This window comes from Myxocyprinus asiaticus, chromosome 29, assembly GCF_019703515.2.
Source record: "Myxocyprinus asiaticus isolate MX2 ecotype Aquarium Trade chromosome 29, UBuf_Myxa_2, whole genome shotgun sequence".
NCBI lineage: Eukaryota > Metazoa > Chordata > Actinopteri > Cypriniformes > Catostomidae > Myxocyprinus > Myxocyprinus asiaticus.
Window position 1 is genome coordinate 38,100,476 of NC_059372.1, and position 14,955 is coordinate 38,115,430.

The 14,955-nt window shown below is 36.9% G+C and overlaps 1 protein-coding gene across 8 annotated transcripts in view; it reads left to right on the plus strand.

The window, feature by feature from the left end:
• LOC127420021 (ankyrin repeat and SAM domain-containing protein 1A-like) overlaps nucleotides 1-14,955 on the plus strand; it is a 174,433-nt gene that overhangs the window by 130,336 nt on the left and 29,142 nt on the right. The gene's annotated exons all lie outside the window — the stretch shown is intronic.

Genomic DNA, 14,955 nt, shown 5'->3' on the forward strand with positions numbered 1-14,955 from the left:
AACTTAGTCTTCTGTAACACCAGACAGAGAGTCAGCATTGTTTTTAAACTGAAAGGATAAATGAACAGTGACTGTTCTTGAGTATTAAGATTTGTTCTTTCAAAAAAAAAAAAAAAAAAAACACTTATTCCAGGTGGATGGTCTGGTCCTTGTCCAGGGTCAGATTGATCAATCATTAACATCTTAATTAGGATGTTGTTACCAGTTGGAATTATAGTTCAGGTAAAACTCGATCACCGATATCCAATAACTTAAGAAACAATGAAATTTCTTCTTGAGTTAGGAATTTGAACAAACATTAAACTGATTGTGTGCAATTGTACATATGTCGGCTAATTTACAATGGCTTTAAATGTTGTTTGACCAGTTGTATTTGTAATGTATTACTGTTTGGAGTCTTTAGTTTTTATCTCAAGTGTTTAAAAAATAGCTGTTTTTGCACTGATGTTAGACTTATTTGTTTGGAATAATCTTATCTTTTGGTTTGCTTCCATTAAATCAAATAAAATAAAATCACTTTTATTTTCACACAACCATATACACAAGTGAAATTCCTGGGTGCAGTTCCGAGCAACATAGTAGTCGTGACAGTGATGAGACATAAACATCATTAAAAAGTCATTTTCATTTTTCATTTACATTTAAGTCACAAAGAAAATAAAAAAAATAGGCATTATTACATGGTTAAGTAATATATAAAACATTTTTGGTTGGATTTTCAGGAAAAATGTCTATAGCATATTATGTACCATTATAAAAAAATTACTCAGACTGTGATATACGATTTGGTTATTTCACCCATACCATTTGCACTCCTGATATGAATGATACTTCAAATCGTGTAACTTGTTGAGGAGAGGTAATTGGACTTAAGATTTTCACCTAGTGGATGAAAAGGTGGGTTAAAAATCCCATTGACTTAAACTCAAGGGGGGACCCAAGATTGGGACCAGAATTTCATTGAGGATTGTGGTGGACTCTTGACTTCAGCCAGTAAGCATCTAAAAAAAGACCCTAGAACACTAGCAACTACCAAGCAATGCCATAGCAATTACCTAGTGGCGAATTTTGACTGGTCAAAAACCACATCCTCAGAAAATTTCATGACCCAAGTTTGTTCATGATATCTGTAGCCATGTTGAGAAGGGCATGAGGCTTTATGAAATAACCCTGATGCAAGGTTGTTGTTTTTGCAATGTGAGGTAATTGGGATGGATGGTGCTACGGTTGAAAGCTGGTGGAGTGATGAGATGTGTGCATTGTAAATCAGAAACTGGTCCCTTGTCGCCCTCTGTTCCATGCCGAGAGCCGCCTCATTGCAGGAGTCATGATGTTTATATCCAAGCTGGTCAGCGGTGTGTGTGTGTGTGTGTGGGTGTGTGTGTGTGTGTGGACCATATCTTGATGCACCAGGCCATCTCTGCAGCTCCTGAGTGTGTCACTCTGCTCGTTCTTATTTCAGTAAAGAGATGGAAGATGAAGTTACAATCCATTAATGCACTCAGTTCACCATTAGTAGACACTCACCAACAAAATACTTCAGTGAAAGCAAAGTACAAACTAGGGTTGAAACAAATACCAGTGAAATTTCAAAATTTTTAATACCCCAGCAAATATGTTATTAAGAATTCTCCTAGTTATATATAATGTAGTATAAAAAGGTAAAAATTTATTTAAATAATAAAAATAAATTAAAACGATAACACTTTACGATAAGTTCTATTTGTTAACATTAGTATAGAATTACAGCATTTGTTAATCTTTGAATGTTAATTTATAAAGATACAATTGTTCACTGTTAGTTAATGTTCATTCATAGTGTATTAACTAATGATAACATTAGGGCTGGCTAAAAGTATTGATTTTTGATTATCAATTCTTAAAATCCCAAGATAAATCTTTTACTCTGTGCAATGCTCTACAGTGCGAGTAAATCACTCGCTTATTTGACCAAATTTTGTGATATGCAACTAAAAATGTCTGTGGTCTGTCACTGCCTGGTAAATTTTCAGATTTCACTTGCCAGTGATTGTAATATAGTGACAAAGAAGTTTAGCATAGAGATCCTTTCACTGCGTGTTGAGAGTAAAGTTTTGTCCAAAGGCAAGATCCACACAATCCATTTGTCATTAAATAATGTCTTTTTATTAATACACTTTTGGTTCTTTAGTTAAATGGTGATCAAAAACAAACATAAATTTTTTTCTAATCACACAAACCACAGTTGCTGTAAAGAAGCAGTGTGGCATGATTGTTGGTGCCAGATGGGCTGGTTTGAGTATTTCTGTAACTGCTGATCTCCTGGGATTTTCACGCACAACAGTCTCTAGAGTTTACTCAGAATGGTGCCGTCCACATAATCTAAAAGAAAACGTGATTCATCAGACCAGGCCACCTTCTTCCATTGCTCCATGGTCCAGTTCTGACGCTCACGTGCCCATTATAGTCACTTTTGGCTGTGGACAGGGATCAGCATGGGCACTGCGGCTACGCAGCCCCGTATGCAGCAAGCTGCAATGCACTTTGTGTTTGTTTGACAGAAAGGTGTTCTGACACCTTTCTGTCATGGCCAGCATTAAGTTTTTCAGCAATTTGTGCTACAGTAGCTCTTCTGCGAGATTGGACCAGACGGGCTAGCCTTCGCTCCCCACGCACATCAGTGAGCCTTGGGCGCCCATGGCCCTGTCGCCGGTTGTCCTTCCTTTGACCACTTTTGGTAGGTACTAACCACTGCATACCCAGGACACCCCACAAGACCTGCCGTTTTGGAGATGCTCTAACCCAGTCGTCTAGCCATCACAATTTGTCCCTTGTCAATGTCGCTCAGATCCTTACGCTTGGCCATTTTCCTGCTTCCAACATGATATTTAAGAACTGACTGTTCACCTGCTGCCAAATATATCCCACCCCTTGACATGCCATTGTAACAAGATAATAAATGTTATTCACTTCAGCTGTCAATGGTTTTAATATTGTGGCTGATCAGTGTGTGTGTGTGTGTGTGTGTGTGTGTGTGTGTGTGTGTGTGTGTGTGTATATATATATATATATATATATATATATATATATATATATATATATATATATATATATATATTAGGGCTGGGAAATTTTGTTAATTTCTGCAACAACAAAAGAAATTGTTGACTGTGTAAAACATTGCAGTTAATGCAGTATCCGTTTAACTTCCCGAAACTTCACTAATGTTTTTCTCCAAAAATGCCTAAAATTGGCATAAATAAATTTCCAGGATGTACATGCTTGACTTCACATTCTAGCTCAGAAACTAATTGTGTGGAGCAGTACATGCTTATTCATTACGCGTGACGCATGTCCTGGTTATTATAAACATTGGAGCGGATTTACTGTATGGAGAATGGAGGCTTCACCCGCAAGTGCTGAGCCAGGTGTGGGAGAGATATGGGCAAGCTGCAGTCTCTCTTACCATTGCCCGAAAACACTCACTCACTGTCATTTGAACCAGTGTCTAAAACCAAACCATGTGAGAGAGACCCAGCATGTGCGCGATTGAGACTGAGAAAATAATATTTTTGAGATTTTAAAATTCAGCATATTAAACTTCAGCATTCAGTTTGTTTTATATCTGTATTTATAGTGTCTTGCGTATAATGCATTGGCAATGTACACTTGCCAGAAGATTTTGCCCAACTTGTAATTACAGCTAGTCCACTGATTTTATGGCATATAAACGTATACTTTTATCAAAGATTTATACTTTTAAAAACATGGACATTTTAACATTTACATATTTAAATTATTAAAATAAATGGTGAATAAAAATGTTCACATCCTCAATATTTTGAGTGACACAATGGGTGTGTTTATATTCCAGTGATCAGCGAGCAGACTTTCAATGGCAGACTTGCAGTCGCTCAGGATTATTGATAGGCAATCTGTGAAAAGTTAGTCTTTCATTTTGCGATGATGCCCATGGACATAATCTAATGTTTTTCAGTAGGTTGAGGCATCCAGGTACAACAGATACAAATACAAACCTATAGCAGAACCAATTCAGCTTCTGTATAACGTTCCTCTTCCTCTGTTGTAAACAACACTGCGCTTTTTAATTTTTTTTATTTTTTTAATTTCACGCTTCAGTTCTCTCTTGAACTTGCCAACGACCATGACCCTCGTAAACCTGCATACCACAGCTGACCAGAAGCAAAGATTTATTGTTAAAACATACTGTAGGCTAGACATATTGAGCTTCTTAAGGCAAACCACAATTTTGCATCGATATGTTTGAATATCAAGAGAAAGGACAGGCTTTTCTACAATTGATTGGATTGGAAAGAGGTAGGCATTTTCACATGACTATTTTAATATCCTAAAGGGCTCAGTAGCTTGAGCTGTCAATGTGTTTAATAGTTGCAGAATGGTTTGAACGTTGCTGTAAAGCTCCTTGCCTTTTTATGTATTTTTTCCACTTCCTCCCCAGTGCTTTTTGTTTTTTGGAGATGAAGACTTCATTTTTCTCCACTCTGACTCTGGCTTTTCATGTCACAGTAGAGGACTGACAACATGTTTGTCTTTGTAATCTTTAAATGAAAATAAAATAATAACTTTCTACGCCTCTAAAATGACTTAATAGGCTGTTGGTTCATTTTAACCAATAGTTGTTGGGGCATTGCTTTAGGCTGCTGTTGTAGGCAATGCAACTTTTATAAAATCTTGCTATTACTTAAGACTATAATTTAATAGTTGTTCATGTAATAAAGATTATGTGCGTAAATGACAACAGAATTTTCATTATGGGGTGAGCTATCCCTTTAATATTTGTTTTCCTAAACCCTTCTTTTTTTATTCAGAAGCGATACTCTGTACATTGTGTCAATGTCGATTTATTCATAAAGCATGATTAAAAACAGCAGACTGCTGACCAGTGTGCTGTACAATAATCAACTATTAAACACTGTTTAAGGACAATGTTTAATGAACATACAACAATAAATCAAATGTAAAATACTAATAATTAACTGAACTCTGTTGGACCAAATACCACAAAAAAAAAGATGTGTTTTAAAATGTATAAAGGGGCATTTCTTATGCACAAGGGTAAGCTGTTCCAGAGTTTTGGGGAGGCTACTGCAAAAGCACTGTCACCATTTTGCTTAAAACTGGACCTGGGAACAATCAAAGTTTTTTGTTCAGAGGACCTAAGAGACCTTGTGGGATTATGGAGCTGCAGTAGATTAGAAAGGTAAGATGGGGCTAAACCATTCAGCGATTTAAAAACAAATAATAAGAGCTTAAAATCGATTCTGTAGCAGACCGGCAGCCAATGGAGAGAGACCAAGATGGGGGAGATATGATCTCGCTTGCTTTTATCCATTAGGAGCCTAGCAGCAGCATTCTGAACCATTTACAGACGAGACAATGATGACTGATTGACTCCTACGTAAAGAGAATTACAGTAGTCCAGTCAAGTGGAAACAAAGGTGTTAATCACTTTCCCAAAATCAATAAAAGTAAGAAAAGGGTTAACATTTTTTTTCATCTATGCAGTGATATTCAATTCCTCTGTTGTGAAGATGACGTTTGTAAAAGGATTCACATCTCATGCATCAGGTCTCATGCATACTAAAGAACTTCTGAAAGTCATAGCTCAAGTAAAATACATGTAGTGTTAGAATTATTCATGTTTACCAACACACAATGGTTTTCCAATTCCCCTCACATTCTGAACTAATTCCAAATGCATTTGCTTGTAGATGGAGTGCAGGAGAAAGACTCCAAGGTCTCAGTTTTATTCAGATACCTGGAGTGAGTTCATCTTAGATCTTTTCAGAAGTCCATTACCAACCACAAACCCCTCCATTTTATCTTCCCATCCTATTATCAGCATTTCTCTTCCTTTCCTCCTCAATTCACCCAAAGGAACGCAATCATCTTTGATCAGAGACATTTAATCAATAATTGAAAGTGATCTCATTTGGCATGTTTTAGGTCTTGCATTAAAAAGTCCAGTTTGACTTGACTATTTTTACTTGTACTCGAGTATTAAAATCCATTTTAAATTGAATATTTGAGGACGCAAAATGGATTTCAGGTGAGATGCATTGTGGGAAATGTTATTTGGCATTGTCAGATGTAATGGGTTTTAGCATACAGGTTAATTAAGTGTGTTTATTACATCCATTCGTTTCACCTGAGTGCTCTGAAATGCTCCACTCCTCTTTTTTCTTGCTCTCCTTTTCTTTTTTCCCCTATCCTCCTCAGGATAGAGTGATTTTCACAGTGTTATTGGAAAGGAGTGGAGAGGAGGTGTATAAATAAATTAAATTAATCTTCCCCCACTACTTGCTACAACACTATAGTATACTGGAGAGTAGTCCAGTGTCTGTTATGTGTGCTTTTGCCATATTCTACTCTTTTTATTTTACACTACAGCATTTTATTTTTTCCATGAAATTCACTTATGATGTTTGTCAGGTTTTCTTGTATCCAAGTTTTACATTACCATTTTCCACCCCTTTTATCAGACTTTTGACTATTGCATTAAATAAATATCCAAGAATGACCTATCCCTTTAAGTTTGGTCCACTTTAAAGCTTAAGAGTAAGAGTATTTTTATCAAGAACTGCTCATTTAGACAGGATGGGGTCATCTGCCCAATATGTAAATTGACCAACCAAAGTTAGTTTTGTTTCTATTTGCTGTTTAGGAGAATCTAAATGTGAAAGTGGATATAACCCAAGTGTAATATAATCAAGCTATTTTTAGCAGCTTAGTGGACCAAGTGGAAAAAGGACCCAGTTCTCTTTGCATTCACACTGTCCATGGCCTTGGAAATGGTATCAGATCTCTTTTTGGTCAACTTTACCTGTTACAGGGTCTCAGTCCATTTTGCATGCACACTGTGTTGATTTAGTGAAATCCAGACCACTTTTTAAAATACAATATTGATGATAATTATTTTTATTAGGGCTGTATTTAATGTTAAGAGTACAGTTAGCTCTACATATTAATTAATGAGATTAGTTAAACTAGGGATGCACCGATACCAATAATTTTGCCCGATACCGATTTTAACTAAAACCCATAGGCCGATATCGATATTTTTTCACTTACCTTATGTTGTCATCAGATCACTGTTATACTTTGGAATTATGCTTTCAAAATGTTCAAAGAGGTACAAAATCTTTTTCACTGTTCTAACAATAAATAATTTTCTTTGGACATGGATTGGAACTTTTGAACACATGACAGACCAACATTTTTAAGAGCCACAATGAAAGATAAATAGAGGATAGAAACATAACTAAATATGATAACATTATGATTGATATAAAAAAGGTTTTGTATTTCTAAAAATATTTTGGACTTCTGTTTTTGCAGTTCAAAACAACATTTTTGAACATGTACAGTGCAATCAGAAAGTATTCAGACCCCTTCATTTTTTTGTTTTTCACATTTTATGTTGCAGCCTTATGATAAAATGCTTTATATTATTATTATTATTTTCACTTCAGTCTACACTCCATACCCCATAATGACAAAGCAAAACCAGATTTTTGATAACTTTGCACATTTATTAAAAATAAAAAACTGAAATATCACATTGACATAAGTATTCGGACCCTTTGCTATGACGTTTGAAATTGAGCTCAGCTGCATCGCATTTCTCTGGATCATCTTTGAGATGTTTCTACACTTTGATTGGAGACCACCTGTGGCAAATTCAATTGATTGGACATGATTTGGAAAGGCACACACCTGTCTATATAAGGTCTCACAGCTGAAAATGCATATCAAAGCAAAAACCATGCCATGAGGTCAAAGGAACTGTCTGCAGAGCTCAGAGACAGGATTTTGTCAAGGCACAGATCTGGGGAGGGCTTCAAAAAAAAATTGGCTGCATTGAAGGTTACCAAGAGCACAGTGTCCATAATTCTTAAATGGAAGAAGTTTGGAACAACCAGGACTCATCCTAGAGCTGGCCAAACTAAGCAATCCGGGGAGAAGGGCCTTGGTAAGAGAGGTGACCAAGAACCTGATGGTCACTCTTGTTGAGCTCCAGAGATCATGTGTGGAGATGGGAGAAACTTGCAGGAGGACAACCATCATTGCAACTCTCCACTGATCTGGGCTTTATGTCAGAGTTTCCAGACGGAAGCCTCTCCTCAGTGCAAGACTCTCAGACTGTGAGAAACAAGATTCTCTGGTCTGATGAAATGAAGATTGAACCGTTCGGCCTCAATTCCAAGTGTCATGTGCATCCCAATATCATCCCAATGGTGCAGCATGCTGTAGGGGTGTTTTTCAGTGGCAGGATATGGGGGACTAGTCAGGGTTGAAGGAAAGCTGAATGCAGCAAAATACAGAGATATCTTTAATGAACACCTTGTCCAGAGCACTCAGGGCCTCAGACTGGGCTGAAGATTCACCTTCCAACAGGACAATGACCCTAAGCACACAGCCAAGATAATGCAAGAGTGGCCTGTGAATGTGAACAATTCTGTGAATGTCCTTGAGTGGCCCAGCCAGAGCACAGACTTGAACCCAATCGAACATCTCTGGAGAGACTTGAAAATGGTCCTCATCCAACCTGACATAGCTTGAGAGGCTCTGCAGAGAAGAATGGCAGAAAATCCCCAAATCCAGGTGTGCAAAGCTTGTCGCATCATACAGAAAAAGACCAAAAAGGCTGTAATCGCTGCCAAAGGTGCTTCAACTATGTACTGAGTTAAGGGTCTGAATACTTGTGCGAACCAACTGGCTGGTGTTTTTACAGACATTTTCAACCTTTCCCTCTCTTTGTAGTCCCCACATGCTTTAAAACGTCCACCATTGTGCCTGTTCCAAAGCAATCCAAAATCACTTGCTTAAGTGACTGGCGTCCTGTTGCTCTGACCCCCATCATCAGCAAATGCTTTGAGAGACTAATCAGAGATTACATATGCTCTGTGCTGCCTCCATCACTAGACCCATTGCAGTTTGCTTACCGCAACAACCGCTCCACTGATGATGCCATTGCATCTACAATACACTGCTCTCTCTCACCTGGAAAAAAAGAACACTTATGTGAGAATGTTGTTTGTAGACTACAGCTCAGCATTCAACATCATAGTGCTCTCCAAGCTTGATGAGAAACTCCGGGCTCTGGGCTTAAACAGCTCTCTGTGCAGCTGGATCCTGGACTTCCTGTCAAGCAGACGCCAGGTGGTTAGAATGGGCAGCAACATCTCCTCATCACTGACCCTCAACACTGGAGCCCTGCAGGGCTGTGTTCTCAGCCCACTCCTGTATTCCCTGTACACACATGACTGTGTGGCAACACACAGTTCCAATGCCATCATTAAGTTTTCTGATGATACGATGGTGGTAGGTCTGATCACTGACAAAGATGAAACAGCCTACAGAGAGGAGGTGCACACTCTGACACACTGGTGTCAGGAGCACAACCTCTCCCTCAACGTCAGTAAGACAAAGGAGCTTGTGGTGGACTTCAGGAGAAGAGATAGAGAACACAGCAGCTTCAAGTTCCTGGGTGTCCACATCACTGAGGAACTCACATGGTCCATCCACACTGAAGCCGTTGTGAAGAAGGCTCATCAGCGCCTCTTCTTCCTGAGACGGCTGAGGAAGTTTGGAATGAACCGCCACATCCTCACATGGTTCTACACCTGCACTGTATAGAGCATCCTGACTGGCTGCATCTCCACCTGGTACGGCAATAGCACCGCCCACAACCGTAAAGCACTGCAAAGTGTGGTGTGAACTGCCAGACACATCATCGGAGGTGAGCTTCCCTCCCTCCAGGACATATATACCAGGCTGTGTGTGAAAAAAGCTCGGAGGATCATCAGAGACTCCAGCCACCCGGGCCATGGGCTGTTCTCACTGCTACCATCAGGCAGGCGGTATCGCAGCATCAGGACCCGCACCAGCCGACTTCATGATAGCTTCTTCCCCCAAGCAATCAGACCTTTGAACTCTTGATCTCCCATGATCAAAATACATCAGCACTGCACTTTATTACTCTTACTCTTATATCTCACACCGGACTGTCATAAATTATATTATTATTATATTATATTCTCTCTTAACTACACACTGGCAACTTACTATCAACCGACAGCCTGAATGTCAATACAGTACAATACAATCTACTGTACAACTTTCTTATTGTATAATGTGTATTCTATATTGTGTGTATTGTATACTGTACATTGTATGTTATTATTTGTATATTGTGTTATGTGTAATTATGTGTGTATTAGATTTTAAATTGTGTTGTAAATCTGATGTTTATTGTAAATTGGTATATGTCTCATCACGGTCATGACTACTGTGTTGCTCGGAACTGCACCCAAGAATTTCACACACTATTGCACTTATGTATATGGTTGTGTGACAATAAAAGTGATTTGATTTGATTTGATTTGAATGTGATATTTCAGTTTTTTCTTTTGAATAAATTAGCTAATTTATCAAAAATCTGCATTTTGCTTTGTTATTAATGGGGTATGGAGTGTAGATTGATGTGAAAAATTATAATTTTAAGCATTTAAGCATAAGGCTGAAACATAACAAAATGTGTAAAAAATGAAGGGGTCTGAATACTTTCTGAATGCACTGTATGCACTGTATATGAAAGAACATACTATACGAATATATATGAAAAATACATACTATGCATATGTTGGGCAATTCCACGGAAATGTCAACCATATCATGAAAAAATGTTTTAACCAAAGGATCAAAACCCCCTTTTAAATTCTGTTTTATAGTGGTATAATAGATAATGGATTATACTGTCCAGACCACTAGAGTGTGCCACTTGCTTACATAGTGCTGACTGAAGTGCTGAATGCAGAAACGCAGCCTTTTAAGGTTTAGTAATCGCTTAAGGCCACATTGCAATTGCAGTCTTAGTTTAATCAATCATGCAGCATTAATGGATATCATACCGATGTCTCAGAATTCAAAGTCTGCTGGCTTCAAACATTTTGGATGGTTTCCCTCATCATGTAGCCTATAGGTAAATGCCGCTTTTACAAATGTCACATCCATTTATGGCGCTTTTTCCTCATTAACATATAATACAAATTAAATACATGTTCTTAGGAGTCTCAACCCTTCTATATAATGTGGCTGTTATTATTTCTGGATTATGCATTAGAATTAATAGTTTTTACAGAGTGTTACTAATTAATTATAAATCAAACATCGTTTTTTCATATCGGCATTTACATGCTTATAACCGATATGCCAATGGTTTTAATTTGATCAATAATTGGCTGATAAATATCGGCAGCCGATACATTGGTGCATCCCTAAATTAAACATAAATGCACAAAAATAAGAAGCTTGAGTACAGGAGTCTGTGTTCGTAAAAACTTATTTCATTGATCTTTGGCATCAATATAATGTATTATTATATTATTACATATTACATTTGTTTCATACATTAGAAGAGAAAAGAAATGCAGTAGCACTGAATGCATTGTTTTATTTTTTTATTTTTTTATTTTTGTTTAAATAAAACTACTGTATTTAGTGGTGAAATTCAAAATTCAACGATGGTAGATTAGTCATATTAACAAAAAAAAACACGATTCTTCTCAAATAATGTTCTTCTGATAGCCTCGGGTTAGTTGCATTTATATAATACAATAGTAATATATTCCTGTCGTAATTTCTTAAGTTTCTTGCGGCTTACCAAGGTGTGCAGGTAAACCCTTCAATCTTCATTTGCACAGAACACTTAAGAAAGACCTTTGAATTTGGTTTTTGTGGAGTTTACAATAGTTTTAATATATGCTTCTTACTTTGTCATCTCCATAGAAACAAAAGAAGCAATTCGTTGTGTCTTTCCTGTGCTCTCTGTCATTCCCAGAGTATGGGAACCTGTCAGGTTCAAAAAATTTTGGCATTACGTGAATGGGAAAATCAAGTGAGTCCGGAGAGCTTTTTGTTCACAGTGAATGTCATTAGCGAAACGAACCGCATTTCTAATGTCATATAGGACATATTTTTAGGTTACAAACTGGTAATTACAAGGGTATTGTGCTATAAATGTGGTTTATGAGGACATTTCTAGTGTCGCCATTATTTAAATCACTTAAACGTACTAAACTTTTTTTTTGAAAATGTAAAAATGCAGAACGTTTTTTGTGAGGGTTAGGTTTAGGGTTAGGGAATAGAATCTATAGTTCGTACAGTATAAAAATCATTGTGTCTATGGAGAGTCCTCATAAGGATAGCTGCACCAACATGTGTGTGTGTGTGTGTGTGTGTATGAGAGAGAGAGAAAGAGAAAGAACACTGGACAGCTTAATTTAACAGCTAATACCCAAAATGCAGTTATTGTGTATGAGGCCCACCAGAAAGTTTTTTTGTCCTAGATGTGGAGAGAACAGTTCTCACTAAAATGCTTCAAAAACCTATGAAATCTGGGTCTTAAAAATTTGACTTTTGTGGCTTTTTGTCCATGACTTATTGCTTTGAGCTCATCTGCAGCAGTTGTTTTCAACCTTTTTTAACTCCAAGGCCTCCCATTGACCAAGACAATATTCACTGGTCACCTTCCCTCAATAGGAAAATAATTGAACCCTTTAAGCCAGCCAGAAGGCCTGCAAGAAAAACAAATAATTGTCAAAATATTTATAACTACTGTCTTGACCAACACAAAATAATATTGTTTGAAAGCTTAGAAGCTCTACTTTACAGTGCACGTAGGTGTTATGTCCAAAATTGAATAAGTGCTTTGAAATTTGCAGACAAATCAAAATGTTCCGTTTTGATAAGTTATAAAAAAAATTGGCACTGTACATATTTTTGCAATCAGTAAAACATCAAACTCATCAAATAGCCCTGTTTCATATGTTGTTGGAAAGCAAAGATTAGAATACAACCAGCCTAATTGTTTTACTCACAGACACAAATATAGCAAGTAATAGCTAAGTATATATCTTTGAAATGTATGTTTCATGTGAACAGAATAACGTGCTTATGTGCCACGTTTTTGCTTATAACTTCATGAAAAATTAACAGAACATTAAATATCGCATATAGTTACTTAGAAAATAATTTGATTATCTTTCAAAAAAGCCCACACATAAGGTAATCGGATGCAAAGACCATTAGATAATCCACACGAAGCACAATGTGACCTGTTGCCACCAGGAGATGGTGCCAAGTACATGACACAGAAACAATGATGACTCAAATGACACAGAATGAAACTCATTCTATGAAATCTCATAACTAAAATCCTGTCTGCATGCTATGCAAACCTTTAGTCATTGTTGTATTTGCATGTGTAATTAGTTCTTATGTACAGTTATTATGTTTTATTTGTTTGGAGAGGATTTTGGACACTTAGAGATGTTTTTTGTACACTAGAAGTTATTTTTGTAACACTAGAACTTTTGATATGCTTTTTGTATCAAAACAAAATTCAGAGTTGACATGATTGGGAACAAGATAAAAGCAGTTTTTTCAAAGCCACCTTATTTACACCCTGAGATATATAATGTCAAATCAGAAAAATAAGAAAAAAAGTAAATTGAAGTTTTTGTGTGTGATTTTTCAGCAGTTTCTTAGGCTGTGTTTCAGAATTTATCATAATCTATATCATTAAATTATATTATTTTAATCTATATCATTAATCATCATTATATCATTACTCTAGCTTGACTCGACTAATGGGCTCGACTAGTCGACTATTAAAAATCAGTAGTCGTGAAACCCCTACCTGCAACAACAAGCAGTGGTAGCAAATCGTTGTCCACGACTGTGATGTAAACTAAAGTTCTTTTTATTTTTTTTGAGTTTTTTTTTTTAAAGCAGTGACCCCTTCAATATGTCCCAGCTAATATTCCTTTTTCAACACGTAAACATAGGAAAGAAAACTGCACACGTCTATTTATTTTATTTTGATAACCCCCCCTGTTTATTGGAGGCTTTTACTCTTGGAAATAATTAATCATTTTTACAATGTCATGATGCTGTGATCGGTCAGCACAACATAAAAAAAAAAAATCTGAGCACACCTTTAAACAAAATCACTGGCTATATTCTTTGCTATTACTTTTGTAAGCAATTGGACACATGATTTGTGGCTCAGATAAGTGAGGTTCTGAGAAAAGCTCTAGAATCATTTGTTTGCAGATGCTACTTGGTTTAATATTTTGTCTACCGCAATGACATTGATACATTTTTAAGTGTGATTTAAGTGTCTAAGTACTTTTTGGGGCCAGTCAAAGTGCAATGTCCTGATGTTAATTTGTTTTATACTGTCAGTTGTTCATTTGTTTTATACTGTCAGTTGTCACATAATCCCATTTGTGAAAGAATAAACTGTCTGTGTGTTTTGTGCTCAGGCATCTGATTTCACTATACTGAAAGCTCATAATGAGAGACAAAATAGTTGAGTAGATTTGAAAGAGAGAGAGAGAGAGAGAGAGAGAGAAAGAGGCTTGTGAGAAATTAATCTACCACATGCCCTCTGCATTCAGCAGCCGTTTCTTTACTCTAAATGATTTGGGCAGTTTTGCTCGAGCCTATTGCCCATCTGCTTCCCTCTCTTAGTTTAGCATTCGAATGAAAATGTGGGTGAGATTTGTCTTCCTGTTCAAGCAGGGTGAGTGGTGACAAACAAAATGAAGGTGAAGTGATGTGTCTTAAATTTGTCTGTATATCCATCAGAGCTTTTGGTGCTAAACATTCTCCATACAAGTGTGTTGACAACAGTGTAAACATACAGAACATAATCCAATGCACACTGTCATCTAACTCATGGCACCATTCTTATTTATTATCTATCTTATCAATAAACATGTCCTAACCAGGTGCAGTGCGTGAAGTTACCTACAAGTGATGTTTCCCTCCAATCAGAAATGCTGCATGAAGTGACAGAATACCCAATCAGAGCATAACCGATGTTAAATATACAGGGATTTTGGTGTTTTTTTTTTTAGGTTTGGT